General features: G+C 34.7%; 1 protein-coding gene across 4 annotated transcripts in view; it reads right to left on the bottom strand.

Annotated features, from left to right (window-relative positions):
• The window catches only part of Rasal2 (RAS protein activator like 2), a 343,852-nt gene that overhangs the window by 266,038 nt on the left and 55,308 nt on the right, over positions 1 to 22,506 (bottom strand). The gene's annotated exons all lie outside the window — the stretch shown is intronic.

Genomic DNA, 22,506 nt, shown 5'->3' on the forward strand with positions numbered 1-22,506 from the left:
TTATGCATGTAAATATGTACTGAAATATGGCATGGTACCCCATTAATAGATATGATTTTTATATTTCTATATATCAGCTAAACTAAAAATAAAAAAGATGGGCCCAGAAGATCTTTTAGCACTAGAAAGGACACGTTCAAACAAAAGCACAATGACAGAGTATGTCTAAGGAACAAAGATACAACTGAAAGAACTTCTATCTTAGGATAGAACCTTTTCCCCTCACTCCTATTGGTCAAAGATAGGACAATGTGAGTATAACAAAATATATAAAGTACTGTTGGGTAATAAATCAAAGTATAAGATAAATATTCACGAATACATAGTGATAAATAAATAACACAAGCACACAGGACTGGGATGGGATATACAAATCTCTTGTGCAGTACAATTTCAAATAATCTGTGCATCTATTCTACCATGAAGGAAGTGGAACATATCTTCTCACTACTTAGCATAATGAATGCCTTCCAAGGAGTGGATGGAAACTCTCTATACTGTATCTTGATAATTTTCCTATAAATTTTGAACTATTCTATTATTAACTACTTATTATAAGAGTAATAAAAGTATTAGAAACACAAAATTCTGGTTCTTTGAAAAGATAAATAAAATTGAAAAACCTCTAGCCAGATGCATCAAGAAAAAAAAATGAGAGAAGCTACAAATTAGCAGTATCATAAATGGTGATGTTACTACAAATTTTATAGATACTAAAAGGATAATATTATGAACAGCATTGTCACTAAATCCAGTGATGTAAAAGGAACATGTATCTATTTCTTATATGTTCCTTCTACCTGATTCAACTTTGACTTTACAGACATTAAAAGATAAATACCATTAAGATAACTCAAAACATTTCAGTAAAATACACGGCTGTTATGGTTTAGATGTGGTATTCCCCCAAAAGCTCATACGTGAGACAATGAAAGAAGGTCTGGAGGAGAAATGATTGGGCTATAGCCTTAACCTAATGGGATTAACTGAGTGGTAACTGGAGGCAGGTGGGGTGTGGCTGGAAGAGGTGGGACACTGAGGGCATGGCTCTGGGGTATATATTTGTATCTGATGAATGAAGTCTCTCAGCTTCCGGATCATCATGTGAGCCATTTCCCTCTGCCACACTTTTCCACCACTTGAAGCCCCAGCTAAGACCTCTGAAACCCTGTGAGACCTCAGACTTCTCCTCTACAATTGTTCTGGTTGGGTCCTTTAGTCAGAGCAATGAAAAAGCTGACTATAACAGTGACTTTTATAAGAATGATTATAAATTTATGGAAAATATTTAATGTGGCACCCTATATGTCTCAAAAATACATATAATACTTGCATTTTACTTCAGATTACGGCACCCAGATTAATATTTCATAATCAAACTGAAAAATTCCAGGAACTGACCACTTACTCTAAATATGTTCTGAAGCTCTCTCCCCTTATTTATAGCAACAATTTTATAAACACTGATTGTACATAGTATATTTAGCTTTTTTTTTAACCCCAGAAAATTGTAGTTATTCTGTCATGTGAATAAGAGATTGCTATTACCTACACTAGTAACTTTGTTGGACTGTTTGTGTGCAGTGATGTGGTCATTAGTTGTGTTGAGTAAGGGTGGGAAAAACAGATAAACAGTTGCAGGACACTTGTCTGAATACAATTCCCCCTACGATGTGGTAGCTGTTATTATCATTTCTACATGCTGGGTGTCTTCTTGAGAGTGACAAAAACACAGAGTGCCACCCTTTTTGACAAAACCTGAGTTACCATTTTAATAATACTTTTTGTTTTCCTTACCTCATCTCCAACGTGGCTGAATCAGCTGGTCTCAATTTCAACCTTAAAGTTTCTTTCTTCCTCCTTCCCCAACTTCCCTCATTCTGTGTCCTCATTTCCTTCTCTTCTAGCTCTTTCTGTCCAAGTTAAAGAAGTGTAACTTTTTTTTTAACACCTAATAAAGAAAATGAACACTGTAGAAAGGGCACAGTCTTTAGAATTAGACTGATCTGAGTATGAATTCTGGCTTTATCAAAGAAAAGTTACATTGCTTTTATGTGCCTCAGCCAGTGGTGTGTCAGAACCAGCTCACACTGGCTGGATGGCCCACTGTGCCAATCTCCTAAAGAGTCCACTTCACAAATTTCATACTGATAGCTTGAAATCTGCCATTATGGGAGTATTCACACCACAGAAATCAACAAAAGCTAGAAATTAGGACATTTTTACAGAAAGAACCAGTTATTAAACATTTACCAATAAAAATCACTGGCTTAAGCTTTCACCTCTCTCAAATGGGTTGAAATAACATCAACCCTACAATATTTTAAGAATTTCACATAATACCAGTAAAACATCAAACAAACTGCTAGATACATAAAAGGCATTCAGTATGTGGTAAGTAGCAATACTGTTATATTACAAATGGAGTCTGGCTATGTGAAAGTTGAGCATAAAACATCTAACAAGCAAAGAAACCACTAATGTAAAAGTGTAATGAAACGACTGAACTTCATTTTAGTAGAGCTGCTGGATCCTTTAACATTTTTAAGTTGAAAGAATTAGTAAATATTCCAAATAAAACCCCTCAATTAATGAGAATTTTTTTTTTTTTACATCTTCTCTTTTTTCAAGGTTCCATTTTAATTATGTCTCTTTTTGTGTTCAAGTCATATCCTATAAATTCAAACTTTCAGTAGTAGTTTGGAGAAATTTAGAAAGCAACAAGATCTATTAAGAAGTACTATAATGGGGCAAAGATACACATAATGTAGTACAATAGAATAGCCCCCTATTTCCCCCAGTTTCAGTTACCTAGACAGTCAACTGTGGTCTGAAAATATTAAATGGAGATTTTCAGAAATAAACACTTTATAATTTTCAAACTGTCTGCTCTTCTGAATAGCATGATACAATCTCATGCCATCTTGTTCCCTTTTAACCAGGAAGTAATCATCCTTTTGTCCAGTGTATCCACACTATATAAACCACCTGCCCATTATATTTACTTAGTATTGCTGTGCTTATGATCAAAAATCCTTTGTATTACTTAATAATGGCCTCAACACACAAGAGTAGTGATGCAGGCAATTTGAATACAGCAAGGAGAAGCTGTAAAGTGCTTCCTTTTGGTGAAGAGGTGGAAGTTCTTGTTTTCATAAGAAAAAACAAAAATCTACATACTGAGTTTGTTAAGATGTACTGTAAAACAAATCTCCTACCCATGAAATTAAGAAGGAAAAAGAAATTCATACTAGTGTCTCTGATGTACTACAAATTGCAAAAGTAATGGCCACGTTTCATAATATATGCTTAGTTAAAATAGAAAAGACATTATAGAGTTTGGTACTACCTAGGGTTTCAATAATTCACTATGGGGCTGGGAATATACCCACTAAGAATAACAGATGACTAATGTATCTATAATAAAGTCTATAAAGAGCTCATAGTTCGCCATTTACTCAAACAGCTAAACCAAGATTTTGACCTTCCTTAGGAAAAGAGAAATTTAGATTAGGTATGGAAAAATAATCTCAAAAATTATTCTTATATCCAACAATATTTTTCTCACTGGAAACATAAGAAAATAGAATAGACTCTTAAAAATATTGAGTAGAATAAATGACATATCTTCCCAAATGAAGAGGAGTATGACCAAGGATCTATCTTGGGACTAAAATTTCTACTTTTAGACCTTACTTGTAGCTTTTACATTGTTTTTTAAGGATTCAGAATTGTGAGCAAAATCTCCTGTATATAGCTTATGCATAACAAATTGGCTTCACATAAAAAGGCCTTTTAGAGGTCTCTAAAATGTCTCAGAGGAAAAACAATGTTTATGGCTGTCCAGAAAGATGGGAGGAATAGATGAATTCTAGATAGGGAAGAGGAGTGGGAGGACAAGAGAGGGGGCAGGGAATTAACAAGGATGGTGGAATGTGATGGACATCATTATGCAAAGTACATGTATGAAGACACGAATTAGGTGTCAAGATACTTTATATACAAGCAGATACAAAAATTGTGGTATATATGTGTATTAAGAATTGTAATGCAAAAAAAAAAAAAGCACACGTATAAAGGCAAAAAAAAAAATAGTGTTACCTTAGATTAGGTAGAGGGAAATGAAAGGAGGGGAAGGCAGAAGATGTGGGGATAAGAAAAATAGTAGAATGAAACAGATATCATTACATTATGTGTATATATATGACTGTATGACCAATATGAGTCTACAATATGTATACTCAGAAAAATGAGAAATTATATCCCATCTATGTATGATATATCAAAGTATATAAGTGCACTCTACTGTCATGTATAATAAAAAAAAATTTTAAAGGATACTGTTTGTCCCTAGTGATTTACTTTAGCCCCTAAAATTAATACAAGATCTTCATTCATAATATCACTGTTGTACATATTATATAAATAGATTAAAATAAAATTTTAATATTCACATTCTTTGCATTAAGTGGTTAGTATCTACTTTTCCCATGTATGTCCAGATACGCTCTTGTGTTGATTTATGACTTGTAATAAAGTTATTATGATAATCAAATGTCCAAATGTTTGAGCTGTTAAGCTTTCAAATTATTTTTATTACAGATACCAGTCTTAATATCAATTTTCCTAAAGCCAAAAATATAATATTTCAAATTTTATGTTGAACATGACTTATCACAACAGATGAATTTCATATTAAAGGGTTTTATTTAAGTTTTATCTATAAATAGTTTGAAACTTTATGGAAACAATGGACATCAAGATTTGAAATTTTTTTAAGTTATAATTGTGGTATAAGGCATTATCCATTAATTACAAAAAGTACTTATGAAACATTTCAGAATGGCCATATTCTGTGGTCATTTAAATTAGTTATAAGTATGTGAAAACAGGCCTGTGACTATAGTATATCATTCCTCCCTGGAATCATCTAACCACTCCTCTTTCCCCTCAATCCTTCACATTCAACATTATTTGCTTTCTTTAGGTTTTCCACATACACAATCCATCCTCATTCCACAGGGTCTTTCCCATGCTGCTCCCTCAGACTAGACTGTTCTCTCAGTGCCCTCTTTATTTAAATTCCAACTCAAGAATCACTTCCTCAGAGTAGCCTTCCTGTATCTGTCAGTCAAGGTAATTTTATTTTCTAATATGTTTTTTTCTATCAGAAGCATGATCCTTTCTTTTACAGCATTTAACAGTTTATATTTCTATATTCATTGTCTATTTAACTAAACTTTATGCTTTATGAGATCAGAACTTCTCTATTTCTACTTAGTATTAGCTCCTTGGCATTTAGCATGGTCTCTGGCACACAGGAGGTAAATGAATAAATCAATTACATAGATTATGACAAATTAAGCTACAACATATATGAATCAACATTAGATGCAATTCAAAAATCACAGCATTATTACTAAATCTCAAACAACACTAATCTGGATAGAGTATTATCCAGAAGATGATACTAAAGCCTCTAGGCCCCATTTCAAAGTATTAACTTCCTAAGACATAATATGGACCTTGTGGTTTTTAAAATATGATGGAAACTAACTCTAAGGCACTAGCACACCCTGAATTCTTGAATTCATAATCCTGTTCTTCCAATAGCATGTTACTCACCGTTTCTTAAAAAAAAAAAAAAAAAACTAAATAAAATATTCAAGTAAAGGATACTGCGGAAACAGTAAAATTTAGAATGGATTTCTGTATAAAGGATTACATGGGCAGAATCACCAAAACAGAACTTTAAATGGCAACTAATCTGATATGCCTTAATATTAATGGTTACCAATTCTGGCAAGTTGTAATATCTGTGTAAAGCAGTGATTAGGAGCCTGAGCTCAAATCTATGTTCTGTGAAAGAATTATTAATGAAATTTCAGCTCAGGGTACAGAAGCCCAAGAAAGTGGTGGCACCTATGTAACAGATTTGCCCTCCTGGATTTAATAGCATGGATTTACTTTATTTATGACAGCACCAAAATTCTTACTCTCTAAATCACATTATAATTTGTTCATCCTAACTTATAACTGGACTAAATGCCAGTAGGGGAAAATAGCACAAGGACAGTGAATTGAGAGGCAAAGTGACAGTATATTTAGAGGCAAAAGAAAGATATGTTGAGAAGCTGTGGCTGCCTATAATAATGATTATCTGGATAAAATAATGGGGGATTAAGGGGCAAAGAGACCTCAACTACATAACTAGTTCTGACAAAAGTTTATTGGACTTGGACATCTTTTAGTACCTAAACATCTGTCACTCTCACTTTGTACAGCATATGAAAATGTCTGACAATTTTGACACAGCATGTTTTAAAACATTTGAACCAAATGCAACAAAGTAATATAAACTGCCATCACTATTAATACTGTTTAAAAGTGTAAAAGATTAGAAATAGTAACATACTTTCTTACCATCTTTAAAATTGAGGAGAAGTAATGCCTACACATAAATTACTTTCTAATAAAAACCAGGGTATGATAATAGTCTAGCAAAACAAATTGCATTAGTTTATCATTAAATAGAGATATTATTTATGTTCAACTTATTTAAAAAGATCAATGTTTAAAATAAATATTTTTAACTGGAGAAAAAGGGCACAACTATTAAATACACGTGCATTCATATATACAGAGTATTTCTGAGTGAATATAATGGCAAATGTGGTAAGTAAGCTCTGGAAGAGGCGCCTAGGAAACCAGGGGTCTGGGATAGAAGGCGGACTTCCCTTTCATCATAAAGTATTCCAAGTGTTAACAACGTTTTCCATACTCATATATAACTTTTCCCCCAAAAAATAAAAGTTCCCAAAGTTAAATTAATGGCATTAATTATTCCCATAATTTATAGGAAAAAAATCTACATGTTAAAAATCATTGACATAAAAGGGACTTAAGAACATTCTCTCCCATTTTATTAATGAGAAAGCTAAAAAAATTAAGAAATCTTGTTACTCCAATATTAACAGACAAGTCAACTCTAGGATCTAGGATCCAATAATGTGCCATGTACTATACAATTATCATTAGCTCATCTTAGTACAGAAAAATAAAACTTGACTACAAATTTCTTGTAACTATAGGAAATCAATATACAATCAGAATGATTATAATTTTTACTGGTTTGAAAACAAATTGGCAAAAATGTAAAATTTTGCAAGGATGGTTCTTTAAAAGCAAGCTCAGGAAGGAGCTGAATTTAGCCCAAGAAGGAACTAGCAACAGCAAATGTCCTTGCAAAGTAAATGCCAAAGTCAATATGTATGCATGAACTCTTTACACTGCTTAGATTCAGAGGCAAAAACAGCAAATTAATTAGCTTCTCATTTATCTGTTTTGGCTTACTTGACTGACCAAATAACAACTCATCTTCAATAACAAAATAATTTAATAAATTTATTCTAGAAATATTTAAATTTCATTTAACCTGAGGAACTCATTTGATCTCAGGTACCACTCTGATAAGAGAAGTCCTGGCGAGGCATGTTGGCACATGGCTATAATTCCAGTGGCTCGGGTGGCTGAAGCAGGAGGGTAGCAAGTCCAAAGCCAGCCTCAGACCCTCAGCAAGGCCCTAAGCAACTTCGCAAGACCCTGTCTCGAGATAAAAATATAAAAAAGGGATGTGGCTAGGTGGGTAAGCATCCCTGGTTTCAATCCCCAGTTTAAATAAATAAGAAGTCCTCATAAACTTCTCCATAATATCCTTGCTTAAAAGATATATTAGATTATGTGTATTAGAAAAGTACACCTTTTGTCTCAACAAAAATTGATGAAATCTTTCAGAATTTTCCAACTTAATACAATGGAAACTATACTAAGAGATAAATATTAATCTTAGTTGGCAAAAAAAAAATGCAAATTCCTAGAAGAAAGAATTCTAAAACTAACTCCCAAATAGAATACAAAAAAGACACAGATGAAAAATACAGATATTCTAAAAAGTCAACTAGGAGGAGATAATACATGAACTAAATTAAGCATTTAAACAAAGAGGCCTTGACAAAATCATGGAATTTGCAGGGAAATGGATGGCATTAGAGCAGATTATGCTAAGTGAAGCTAGCCAATCCCTAAAAAACAAATGCCAAATGTCTTCTTTGATATAAGGAGAGTAACTAAGAACAGAGTAGGAAGGAAGAGCATGAGAAGAAGATTAATATTAAACAGGGACAAGAGGTGGGAGGGAAAGGGAGAGAGAAGGGAAATTGCATGGAAATGGAAGGAGACCCTCATGGTTATACAAAATTACATACAAGAGGAAGTGAGGGGAAAGGGAAAAAAAACAAACAAGGGGGAGAAATGAATTACAGTAGATGGGGTAGAGAGAGAAGATGGGAGGGGAGGGGAGGGGGGACAGTAGACGATAGGAAAGGCAGCAGAATACAACAGACACTAGTATGGCAATATGTAAATCAGTAGATGTGTAACCGATGTGATTCTGCAATCTGTATACAGGGTAAAAATGGGAATTCATAACCCACTTGAATCAAAGTGTGAAATATGATATGTCAAGAACTATGTAATGTTTTGAACAACCAACAATAAAAATTAAAAATAAATAAACAAAGAGGCCTAAGAATATTACCGACAATATCCAAGGGGAAAAAAGGTGTATATGTTAATTTTTTTCACATCATATTAAATTATTAGGAGGCACACCATACAAAATTACTAGAATAAGTAACAAGCAAAAAGAAGCTGCATCAACTAAATAAATTTTGTCCTAACATCCAACCTCTCAAAATTTTCATAGATAAGAGCTACTGTTATACATATGGGAATAACTGGAAGGGGAAAGGAGTAACTAAAGAGAACAGTCTTTCATTTTCTATTTTTTTTTTTTAATGTTAGGCTTAATTACAATATAAAATATTTTTAAAGTTTATTGTTCATAACTAATATCATGGAAGATTTTCCCTAATTCCTCTCCGATAATGTAAAAAAATAAATACTCAATGACTATGCTAGCTCTCCTTCCAAGTTCTAATGCCGTAATTTCAAAAGATCTACATTTTTGAAACTTCAGTTCCAGGCTTTTACTCCCTATTTGGTCAAAAGGAAAAAGTAGTGGTTAAAATAAGGCTACTCTAACCTGAGTCAATCTCAGAGTACACCACCATCCTTCCAAGTTCATAGAGAACAGTCTTCTTCCACACGTTAGACCCTCATCATAATCTCAGGAACTCCTTTAAATATTTACTGAAAACCATCTCCCCGTAAATGCACCTAAGGACACATGTGCAAACTGTGTAATCTCAAGGAGTACCCCAACACCATATTAGAAACTGCCCTAAAAAAGAATGACAGACTTATATACTTTCCACCAAGGCAAACGCTATACCTAAATATATCTATGATGTAATGATAGTCTTTTTAATTTACATTTTATTTTTTAATTTATTTTTATTGGTACATTATAATTATACAAAATAGTGGGATTCATTGTTATATTTGTACATGCACATAATATAATTTGATCAATCCCATTCCCAAATACATTCCTTTCTCTCCACTCTTCCCTCCCCGATGTGCTTGCCCTGCTATACACATCTCCCTATTATTATTATTGCATTATAATCATACATAGGCAAGATTATGGTATATTTGTACATGGACATAGCATAATTTGCTATACATCCTATGGCAAAGATCATTATTTCTGGAAACATGAAAACCAAGAATGGCCTACACTGCCCAACTGGAGATTCACTAGACTGTCTTTTCATTGATCATTCCTCAGGAGAGTGGTTCAAAATAGGAACTAGTGCCCCCTAGGAGGCACTTTGGAAATTTGTGAGGTTGTTTTGTTACCCGAGGTTGCTGTGGGGGTTTAGCTTTCTTTCCTTCCTCATTCTAGGGAGGGAAGAGAAAGCACACATCTGTTGGACATCAGACAGTGAAGAATGTCCTATCAAACATTAATGTTGGTGGAAAAAACACTCATAATTACCTAACCCTGAAATTTAAATGTTCTACACAAAAATAAGACATTTTTGCACAAATTTAATGTATACTGAATTTCTAGGAATGTAATCAATGAAGATTGTACCGTTTTGTTTAGAAGTTTAGCAAAGTTATTTACCTTTTGAAAAGTCATGCTACCAATTGGAATACTATTTACAGTAGTTGAGCTGCCAATGAAGCATACCTTAATCAATCTACATCTGAATGCTGCTTATAGCGATTCTGTCCACAGATACAAGCATGTGACTAGTTCCCTACATCTAGTATACTACGCTTAAACATTTTCATGTTGAAATACATATTATTCTAAATTATTTTCCTGATCTTTTTCTCATATATATTTAAGTGTTATAATTACTTTTATGTGTGAGGTAGTTTAAATTGCTTTTTTTTTTTATATATATAGGATAAAGACAGCATCACAAAATACTTGCTATAACAACAGTAGGTCTGATGGGACTGAGAACCAGTGGATTTAATAACCACCATACTAAATTAAAACAGAAAACCTGCCAAACATCTTTACAAACAGAGTTTAATATTATTAAATGATAGCCTGTAGGATTAGTTTATGCATTTAATCATCTCCTTATGCTAGAAGCTGGGATTATAGTCAGTTTCTATTTTGTGAAATCACCACCATTTCTACAAGTTCTGTAGACCATAGTAAGAAGTATTATTCCTCCCACCTTAACCTTTGATACACTATTATGGCATGGGCCAAATTGTAGATATAAACAGTTTTGTGAAGCTGGATGTGAAAAAGATTAGAACGTTATGAAGGACTAGTACACCCATTAGACGTGTTTTTCATCTCCTTCAAAATTATCATTTATGACCTCTCCAAACAAAACAGTCAAGAATACTTTCAAACATAGTTAGGCTTTGTCCTGGTTAAAGGTTTGAATGAATGGAAGGAATGGAAGAACAGAGGGAAGGGAAAAGGATGGGAAAGTTTGGTAGACAAATATGAAATAGAACATGAAAGAAGTTCTTCAGGAACATATTAAACTTATATATACATAAACTTTTTCAATGATTCAAAAATAAAAACATTGGGCAAGACACGTCCTTTCCTTTTACTTGACAAAACCAAGTAAAAAAACCAAATTTATGAAGATTTACTCATGATTTACTCCCATAAAACACTGTGAAATAAAAATCAGAACTTGGGATGGTTACTAGTCCTAGCAGTTTAGTGTCAACCTCTACCTGTCATAATTTTCACAAAAATTTCAAAAGAAATCTTCAATGAAGCCATCTGATTAAAATACCTTTTTGTAAGTAACAGGTAAAGAACTTTGCCGCGGAAACTGTTTATGACCTATTCTCTCTAGCAGATCTGATCCACATCAACCTGATCACTCCAGTTTCACAGGAGGAATACTGTATGAATAAACTTAAAGTATAATCTATTCCATTATCAAAATGACCAATCCTTTTTCCCCCTCAAAACTACTAACTGCTCAGACATCAAGCCTGAATTTTCCAGACCAATATTTTATATAGGCTACTCCCATATGAACTATTATTTTTGTTCTTCTGTAGGGAATGTCTTGAGGGTTAGAAATTACTCTTGGGGGCTGGGGTTGTGGCTCGGTGGTACAGCCCTTGCCTAGCATGTGCGAGGCCCTGGGTTCAATCCTTAGCACCGCATAAAAATAAATAAATAAAAGATATTGTGCACCACTACAACTAAAAAAATAAATATTAAAAAAGAAATTATTCTTGGGTGGTATAGACACATGTGAATAAAATATTCTATTTTCAAGTATAACTAATATTGAGTGGTATATAAAGTTACTGACTGCTAATTAAGTAATAATTCATAAAGCACATAAAGACAAGCAAATTTATGCTGAAGAAGAGAAATTAAGAAGAAATGGATGATGAATAACTCAAATCAACAGAACCAAAAAGAAAAGAACTGATAATTTTAAAAGGAAGAACCCCTGGCTGGTATGTATACACTTGCATAAAGAAAAAAAAAAGTATATGGGTAACTGTAAACAAATGGTGATGCATGAATGTTTAACACTTAAAACCTTAATAACTGAAAAAGGGCTAAAGATTGATCAGAATTTACAGATAAATAAGACAAAAAAAGACGGTGACACCATCCTAAGATGGTGGACTAGAGGCATCTAGCACTCACCAGTATCTCCCCAAGACAGAATTAAAATATCTGAAATGTAGCTGCTGATTGAGGCAGGTGACCATGGGAGATGCTACAGTTCAATAATAGAGACAAAGAGAAAAACAGAAACATGATGTCCCACCATGGATCTCAAGGAATTGGGCAGGGGTAGAAGATAAAGGAGAATACCATTAGTGCAGGATTCAGCAACTTTCAGAAATAAAAGTTAAACAAACAACAGGTATAAGATTTGCATGGTGAACTGACTCTATACTTATCTGCATGAGCTTCTGGGACTATAACTGGGAGTCATCTTAAGAAGAGCCCTATTGTCTTGAATGTACTGCTTTGGGAATAAGCCAACAGGGAAACAGAAGGCACTTCCCTTGAGTATCAATGGTTAATCAGGTCAGCTAACAGTCTGGAAGAGTGAGCAGTTCTGTGTGAGAGACTGGGAATCCCAAAAACTTAAATGAAAGACTGCAAGGAATCTGCCACCACCACCCTGTCCCCAAGGCATAGATCTTTGAGCCTCTCTCTGCCCACAGGTGTGGATAGGAAGGCCACACAGCACAGAGACTGTTACCCCCACCCTCCAAGAGTATAGCTTTGGAGAAAAGCTTTAGGAAGTTCTGACATGCAGCAGCTTTGGTACCTATCCTGCACTAGGAGTACATAAGCCAAATAGTTTCAGAGAGAATTTGTTTCTAGGAATCTGTGCATTACTCCTTAGTTCTTTCCAGATTACAAAGCAGTTGAGAGTTATTCCAACTGACTTCAGCCACAAATTACCTTCACTAGTCATCTGACTAGCACCACAAAGGAAAGAAGGGAGGAGAGTGAATGAATAACCAAGCCTTTGCTCTGTCCAAAGGGTACACAGATTAAGACAAGGAGATCAATTCTTATGGATATAGAATGCGAGTTTCCACTCTTGGCCACTAGTTCAGGCACCTTGAGGGAAAAAAATTCATCTTTCTATTTATACTTTAAAAAACAAAAATGAAACAGCAAAAACAATCTTTTTTTAAATAGTTACTTTCTCCCTTTTTAATTTTTAATATTTTCTCCTGCTATCTTTTTCCCCTTTGACTAGTTTTACTTTCTTCAACTTTCAATTTTATTCTACGTTATAATGGGGATTGAGCACATTAGATGGATGTTCTACCACTGAGCTATACTTCCAATCCAGCTAAGAGGAATTGTAAGGAGTTACAACCTACTCCCACATAAACCTTGGGGTATACTACTTCAGCTGAAAGAAAGGGGGCGGGACAGAAGCTCCCGACAACTATCCAACCTCAAGCAGACATGGCAAAGGGGATGTTGGTAATAAGCCCTCCTCCTGAACACTCATCCTCATAGCAAGAACAGAGAGAAATAACACGACTGCTATGGGTACTACACCTATGAGGGATTTCAGCATCAGTTACTCCCATACGCTATTAGAATTACACATTGATGACAAAATTGGTGGTAAGTACCACAGAGGGGCAGCTGTGACCCTAGTCCCTCTCTCTCCCTGTGAAACAACTAGAGCTTCATTAGAGTTTATACAGAGGATAAAGTCCTCACCAGGACTGGAACAACCAAGAGCAAAATTTCTTACAAGTAATAGAGCCAATACCAATATAGCCCAAGGAAACCCCCCAACACATGATAGGAGTTTCCCCATTGTAGGAGTAAACACAGAGGGTTCATTCAATATATGCTACTGTCTACACTACACCTTCCTGATCTAGCAGATGGACCCAACTCTTGCAAGACATACAGAGAAAACAGGTCCCTCATGCTCTAAGGGACATTATTTCAAAACCCACTAATCGCAGCAAAAGAAGCCATAGGGAAACTAGACTATGAAGTTCAATTGAACCTTAAAATCAACACTACACAAAAAAATAAGATCCCAAGGTACATCATCAAGACAAAGCTCTCATGTAACAATGGAAGAGAGATCCATTCCAATAGATGCACAAATCTCAACACAGAAAGACAAGAAATTTGAAAAAGAAGGTAACATTTTCATAACTCTCCAAAGAAATCAAAGTGCATAAAATTCTCTACAAAGAATTCAAAAGAATGTTATTTTTTTTTAAGTGCAATAAATTTCAGGGCGCTACAAATAAGCAGCTGAATCAACTAAGAAAGGAAATGCAGGATATAAATGAGTGATGCAATATAGTGACAGATTTTGAAAAAGAAGAAAACATATCTTGGAAGTGAAAACTTCAATAAGTCAGACTAAAAACTGAGTTGAAAGCCTTACCAACAGACTAGATAATCAAGCAGAAGAAATAATATCAGGGTATGAAGACAAGGTTAAGGAATTATATTCAGATAGTAAGAAAGGAAAAAATAAAAATGAACAAAACATAAAAGATCTGAGACACAAGTGAAAGGCCAGACATACACATAATTGAAAGAGATAGGAACAAAGAATTATGGTCAGAAGGCCCAATTCGGTGAAATAGCAGTAGAAAACTTCCGAAATCTTGCGAAAGATATGGACACCCAAGTATAAGAAGCACTCATAACTCCAAATAGACATGACAAGAAAAGATCCTATGCATAACATTATAGTTAAACTTCCAAAAATACAGAACAAAGAATATCAAAAGCATCAAGAAAGCCCAGTGTGGTGGTGCACGCCTATAATCCCAGCAGCTCGGGAGGCTGAGGCAGGAGAATCACAAGTTCAAAGCCAGCCTCAGCAACTTAGCCAGGCACTCAGCAACTCAGCAAGACCTGTCTCTAAATAAAATATAAAAAAGGGCTGGGGATGTGGCTTTGTGATTGAGCAGCCCTGGATTCAATCCATAGTACAAAAAAAAAAAAAGCTTCAAAAGAACAGCACAGAACTGGGGGATACAGCTCAATGTTGGAATGCTTGCCTAGCAGGTACAAGGCCCTGGGTTCAATCTGAAGAATGGTTAGAAAAGAAAAGACTGACAGAGACAAAGGCAAGGGGTACAAAGACAAACATTTAAAGGCAACCCCATCAGAAAAACAACAGATTTCTCAATAGAAATGCTATAAAGAACAGAAGAGCATAGAATGATGTATTTCAAGACAGCAGAGTGTAAAAACTGCCAACCTAGATAAATATACCCAGCGAAATTATCCTTCAGAGTTGATAGAGAAAGATCTTTCATGGCACGCATAAACTAAGGGAATTCATGATCACCAAACCAGGATTAGAGAAGATATATAAGGGAATCCCTACCCCGTAAGAGAAAGAAAGATAAATATAGTCATGAAAGCATAGGAAAGAATAAATCTCAAAAAAGAATAGATAAGCAAATGAGAATTACAAAAGAAACATTATTAATATCAAACTGCTATATAAAAAAGGAAAAAACAAAATTTTCAAAATAACCACAGAAAAATAACGAACGATAGAAAAAAGCATATAGCTTTTATATAATAACCCTGAAAGTAATTGGTTTTAATGCTCCAATGAAAAGATTCAAACTGGCTGAGTGGATTAAAATGAAAGACTCAAAAGTCTGCTGCCTACACGAAATACACTTTGCTAGCAAAGACATACACAGAATGAAAGTGAAAAGATGGAAAATGAGGGGCTAGGGTTGTGGCTCCATGGTAGAGCACCTGCCTGGCATGTGTGACGCACTGGGTCCGATTCTCAGCACCATAAAACCAAATAAATAAAATAAAGATACTGTATCCATGTATAACTAGGAGTTTTTTTAAAAGGTTGGAAAATTATATTCAAGCAAATAGAATCTGAAAGCAAGCAGGAATAACTATATTAATGTCTGATTTTAAGATAAAAATCAATTAGAAGAGACAATGATCATCACATATTGATAAAGGGAAAAGTTCATCAAGAAAATAAAACTATTATAAACATAAATGTATCCAACAGAGCATCCAATTTTATAAAACAAACACTAATTACACATAAAGGAAGAGATAGTCCCCAATACAATAGTAGTAAATGAGTTCAATATTCAACTCTTACCAATGGATAAATCATCCAGACAAAAATAATCAACAAGGAAACATCAGAGTTAAATTACTCTACAGATTAAATGAATTTAACATCTACGAGATATTCCACCCAACAGCTGCAGAATACAAATTCTTTTCACAAGCACAAGAAACTTTTTGCAAAATAGATCATATATGTTAGGCCATAAAGCAAATCTTTAACAAATTCAAAAAAACAAATGATTTCTTGGATCTTATCAGATCATAACGAAATGAAACTAAAAATCAATAGCAAGAGACACTACAGAAATGATACAAACACATGGAAGTTGAACAAACCCTTTTTAATAAACAGTGGATCACTGAAGAAATCAGGAGAAATTTAAAAGTTCCTAGAATCAAATGAAAATGGAAACAACATAATAGAATCTATGGAACACAGAAAAAGCAGTATTAAGAAGAAATGCTTACATTAAAAAGAAGACAGAGACATCTCAAATAAGCTATGGATGCATCTCAAAATCATAGACAAAATCAAATTGAATCCAAAATCAGTAAAAGAAATAATAAAGATCAGAGCAGAAATAACAGAAACAAAGAAATAGCTGGTTCTTTGAAAAAGATAAATAAAATTAGCAAATTAGCTAAACTAATAGAAGACCCCCCAAAAATAAAATTAAAGATGAAAAAGATAACAAAACTGAAATTCACAAAATAATTAAGGAATGTCTTTTAAAACTATACACCAATAAGCTGAAAAATCTAGAAGAAATGGAAAAATTTCCAGATACAAATCACCCTAGCTGTCTATCAACAGAATAAGAGAAGACATGGTACATGGTACATATACATTATGAAGTGTTACTCAGCCATAAAAAATAATGAAATCATGTTATCTGTGGCAAAAATGGATAGAAACAAAGGATGTCATATAAAGCTTAAAAATAAGACAAGCATAAAAACAAATATCCCTTGTTTTATCTCACATATGTAAACTAAAAAAATGACTTCAACATAGAAGGACTACTCAGAAGAATACAGGTAAGAAAGAGTGTAGAAGAAAAGGAGGATATGATCAAAGCACAATGTGTGCCTGTATGGAAATATCACAGTGAAACACAGTAATCTGTACAATAAACATAGTTTTAAAAGTCAAAAATCGTCACTGAAATATAAACAAATAGAATGTTCTGCAGAGAACAACAACAACAAAAAACTGATTTAAGAAACAAACACTGAAGGACCTAATTTAAAAAAGAAATTCCACTAGAGAACCCCCTTGGAAAAGTGTTGTAAAAAGGAAAGAACCGTTTAAATAGTTACACATGTGAATATCTAATTAGAAACAAAAATTAACATTTTTGTTTCTAATTAGATATTCCCTTTTCTGATTACATATTTTTTTTGCAATGAAAGCTTAACTATTGCATGCTCTTCCCACAATAGCAGCTGCTTCTTTTATACTTCTAACAAACAAACACACACTGCATCTTCACATACTTCTTCTAAGAAAAGACCAGAGAATTTCTCTATATCAGTTAACCCAGTTCCTGGGGCAATTTACTGTATCTTTATAAATGTTAAACTAGAGGAGGCTGGGCATAGTGCCACATACCTGTAATCCCAGAGGCTTGGGAGGCTGAAGCAAGGGGATCATGAGTTCAAAGCCAGCCTCAGTAAAGGCAAGGCGCTAAGCAACTCAGGGAGACCCTATCTCTAAACAAAATATTAAAAAGGGCTGGGGAATATCACTCAGTGTTTAAAAGCCCCTGGGTTCATTCCCTGGTATCCAAAAGAAAAAAAAAGAGGAAATGCTTCAATCTATTTCATAGATGTTTAATTCTGTAGTCAACAATTTATTTCCTATAAAATACGGTGGAGAATTGATTCTCAAGATCTTAACAACCAAGTAACAGGTATTGCCTATTTTTAATTGATTCTATTCAGAAATCAGAGGCAATTTAAATGAAACAAGAAAATTTTTAAATAAATGTGAATGGGGAGGATGACAAAGGACAAAGTCATACACTAAAGAGTGGGAATAAATGTACTCAGAGTCACTTAATATACTCACCTATTTACATGGCATGTATTTCTTTAAAATATAAAGTAGGATGTTAAGAAGTCAGATTTCTGGCAAGCATAAACACCCTAGTAATTTTACAAGTTGCTTTTTGTAAGGCCCACCAACCTAACTCTATTACCATTTTAAAACTGTCTGCCCCCCAAATTAAATACCATAGCTTTCATTTTAAAGGTTGTTAGAATTACAACTGTTCTCTACATTCAGCATTTGGTACATAGCTGCATACTCTAAAGGATTAACTTCAATAATGACATGGATAGGAAAGGTACAAACATGAGAATTGTAGAGAGGGCTCTTCAATTAATAAGTATGACACCAGGAAGACCAGTAAAACTTCTAGGTAGCTCTTGGCTTGTTTCTCTTCAAAGATTACTAAATCAAGGTGACCTGTAAGACCTACTGAGTAATTAGTGTCCTCATTAAACACCAAAAAGGAGCCAATTAGCATAAACTGTAATGATTTTTTTAAAAAGCGCCTTTAAAAAATGAATCCGTAGACCACCCACACCAGCCTGCAGGGGGCACAGGCCCTGGTCACCCCTACACCAGCAGAGCAGACACCCATCAGAACCTAGCCTCTGGCACAGAACTGCCCCTTGGGTCCAGCAGACTACCATGGGAGTCAGGCCCAGTCCATATCTGTCCAGGATCCAATTCCAGGTAGGTCCAAGTTAGCCCACCCCCCCCCGCCCCCCACCTGGAAGGCTAAGCCTAACCCACTTCCATCTTGGGACACTGCAGTCACGGCCATAGCCTTCCATGCAGTAGCCCCGAACTTTATGACAACAGGGCTTGAAGCAGCTGCATCTCAGAGCAGGCATCCCAAAGGCAGTGCGAGGCCCACCCTTTCAGCCCCATCTCTAAGACACTGCCTCCATCTTGGGGCACCTTAACTATTATCTCAAGTTACCTCTGCTATTGCCACCACAGGCAAAAATTGATCATTCCAACAAAGAGATAAGACAGCAAATTCAGGTAGCAAAGGATTACTGAGAGAGAGAGAGAGAGAGAGAGACTGACTCTTGGAAAAAAAAAACAAATCCTTGAAATGAAATAAAAACTCAATAGAAAGCATAAATAACAGACTAGTTAATTTAGAAGAAAGAACGTCAGATAATGAAGACAAAGTATACAATCTGGAAAATAAAGTTGACTGTATACTTTTCTCAATCATTCACCTTCAGTCTGTGGATGTCTTTTCCTATGAAATGAGTCTCTTGGAGGCAGCATATTGTTGGGTCTTTTTTTTTTTTTAATCCAATCTGCTAGTCTGTCTTTTGGTGAGTTTAGGCCATTAGAATTCAGGATTATTATTGAGACATGATTTGTATTCCCAGCCATTTTTATTTATTTTTGGCATTTAATGTGACTTGGTTTCTCCTCTGGTTAGATTTTCCTTTAGTGTAATCCCTCCCTATGCTGTCCCATAATTCTTGTATGTTCTGTTCATGGCTGCAGCCAATATGGAAAGCATTTCCTCTTCTTGGAATATTTTGCTGAGGATGTTTTGTAATGCAGGCTTTCTAGTTATAAATTCCTTTAACTTGTTTATCATGGAAGGTTATGGGACAGCATCAAAAGACTAAATTTAAGAGTTGTTAGGATAGAGGAAGGGACAGGGTTTCAAACCAAAGGAATGCACAATATCTTCAATTAGATAATATCAGAAAATTTCCTAAGCATAAAAACCAATTGGAAAGCCAAACACAAGAGGCTTACAAGACACCAAATGTACAAAATTACAAAATATCTACACCAAGGCACATTATAATGAAAACGCCCAGCATACAGAATAAGGACAGAATCTTGAAAGCCACAAGAGAGAGGAATCAGATCACAAATAGGGGAAGACCAATTCGTGTATCAGATTTTTCAACCCAGACCCTCAAAGCCAGGAGATCTTGGAACAACATATACCAAGCTCTGAAAGAAAATGGATGCCAACCAAGAATCTTATATTCAGCAAAACTCACGTGGATTGTGGAAGCAAGCAGGGGTTTTCCATCCTCATATCAAATAAAGTAGACTTCAAACTAAAGTCAATCAAAAAGAATAAAGAAGGACACTACATACTCCTCAAGGGAACCATACACCAACAAGACTTAATTATAAATATATATGCCCCAAACAATGGAGCATCTACATTCATTAAACAAACTCTTCTCAAGAGTCAAATAGACCACAACACAATAATTTTGGGTGACTTTAACACACCTCTTTCATCACTAGATAGATCTTCCAAACAAAAACTGAACAAAGAAACTATAGAACTCAATAATACAATCAATAACTTAGACTTAACTGACATAGAATATTTCATCTTTCAATGAGAGAATACACTTTCTTCTCAGCAGCACATGGATCCGTCTCTAAAATACACATTATACTAAGCCACAAAGCAACTTTCGGCAAATATAAAAAAGTAGGGATACTACCCTGCATTTTATCAGATCATAATGGAATAAAATTATAAATCAATGATAAAATAAGAAATAAAATCCACTCCAACACCTGGAGACTAAATAATATGCTACTGAATGAACAATGGGTTGCAGAAGATATCAAGGGGGAGATTAAAAAATTTTTAGAAGTGAATGAGAACACAGATACAACATATTGAAATCTCTGGAACACTATGAAAGCAGTTCTAAGAGGAAAGTTCATTACATGGAGTTCATTCCTTAAAAGAAGAAAAAGTCAACAAATAAATGACTTATCACTACATCTCAAAGCCCTAGAAAAAGAAGAACAAATCAACACCAAAAGCAACAGAAGACAGGAAATAATTAAAATCAGAGCTGAAATCAATGAAATTGAAAGAAACAATTGAAAAAGTTAACAAAAAAATTGGTACTTTGAAAAAATAAAATTAACAGACCCTTCTAGCCATGCTAATGAAGAGAAGAGAGAAAACTCAAATTACTAACATACATGATGAAAAAAGGAAATATCACAACAGACACTACAGAAATACAGAAGATAATTAGAAATTTTGAAAACCTGTACTCCAATAAAATAGAAAATATCAAAGGCATTGACAAATTTCTAGAGTCATATAATTTGCCCAAATTGAATCAGGATGACATACACACATTTAAACAGATCAATTTCAAGTGACGAAATAGAAGACACCATCAAAAGTCTACCAACCAAGAAAAGCCCGGGACCTGATGAACACACAGCCGAGTTCTACAAAACCTTTAAAGAAGAACTAATACCAATACCCTTCAATTTATTTCAGGAAATAGAAAAAGAGGGAGCACTTCAAAACTCATTCTATGAGGCCAATACCAACCTGATTCCAAAACCAGGCAAAGACATCAAAAAGAAAACTTCAGACCAATATCTCTAATGAGAGCATAGATGCAAACATTCAAGAAAATCTTGGAAGCAAATTTTTACCCCTCACACATGAGATTGGTGCTCTATCTCTAGGGTATACAAAGATCTCAAAAAGTTAAATACAAAAAAAAAAATAACTCAATAAATGAGCCAAGAAACTGAACAGACACTTTCCAGAAGATTATATATAATCAACCAACAAATATATGAAAAATGTTCAACATCTTTAAGAAGAAACTCAAATTACTAACATAAGTAATTTGTATGATTAATAAGAGAAATGCAAATCAAATCTAAGATTTCATCTCACTCCATCAGAATGGCAGCTATAAAGAATACAACAATAAGTGTTGGTGAGGATGTGGGGGAAAAGGTATACTCATACACTGCTGGTGGGACTGCAAAGTGCTGCAGCCAATATGGAAAGCAGTATGGATATTTCTTGGAAAATTGGGAACGGAACCACTGTTTGACCCAGCTATACCTCTCCTCAGTCTATACCCAAAGGACTTAAAAACAGCATATTACAGGGACACAGCCACATCAGTGTTTTTAGCAGCACAATTCACAACAGCTACACATTTTCTTTACCCATTCATCTATTGAAGGGCATCTAGATTGGTTCCACAGTTTAGCTACTGTGAATTAAGCTGCTATAAACACTGATGTTTAAGCCCTTTGGGTATAAACCAAGAAGTGGGATAGCTGGGTCAAATGGTGGTTCCAATACAAGTTTTCCAAGGAATCTCCATAGTGCTTTCCATATTGGCTGCACCAATTTGCAGTCCAACCAGCAGTGTATGAGTGTGCCTTTTCCCCCCCACATCCTTACCAACACTTATTGTATTTTTTTTTATAATTTTTAATATTTATTTTTTTAGTTTTCGGCGGACACAACATCATTGTTTTTTTTTTGTATGTGGTGCTGAGGATCGAACCCGGGCCGCACGCATGCCAGGCGAGCACGCTACCGCTTGAGCCACATCCCCAGCCCTTGTTGTATTCTTAATAGCAG

This window comes from Marmota flaviventris, chromosome 12 (assembly GCF_047511675.1).
Source record: "Marmota flaviventris isolate mMarFla1 chromosome 12, mMarFla1.hap1, whole genome shotgun sequence".
In the NCBI taxonomy this organism is placed as follows: Eukaryota; Metazoa; Chordata; class Mammalia; order Rodentia; family Sciuridae; genus Marmota; species Marmota flaviventris.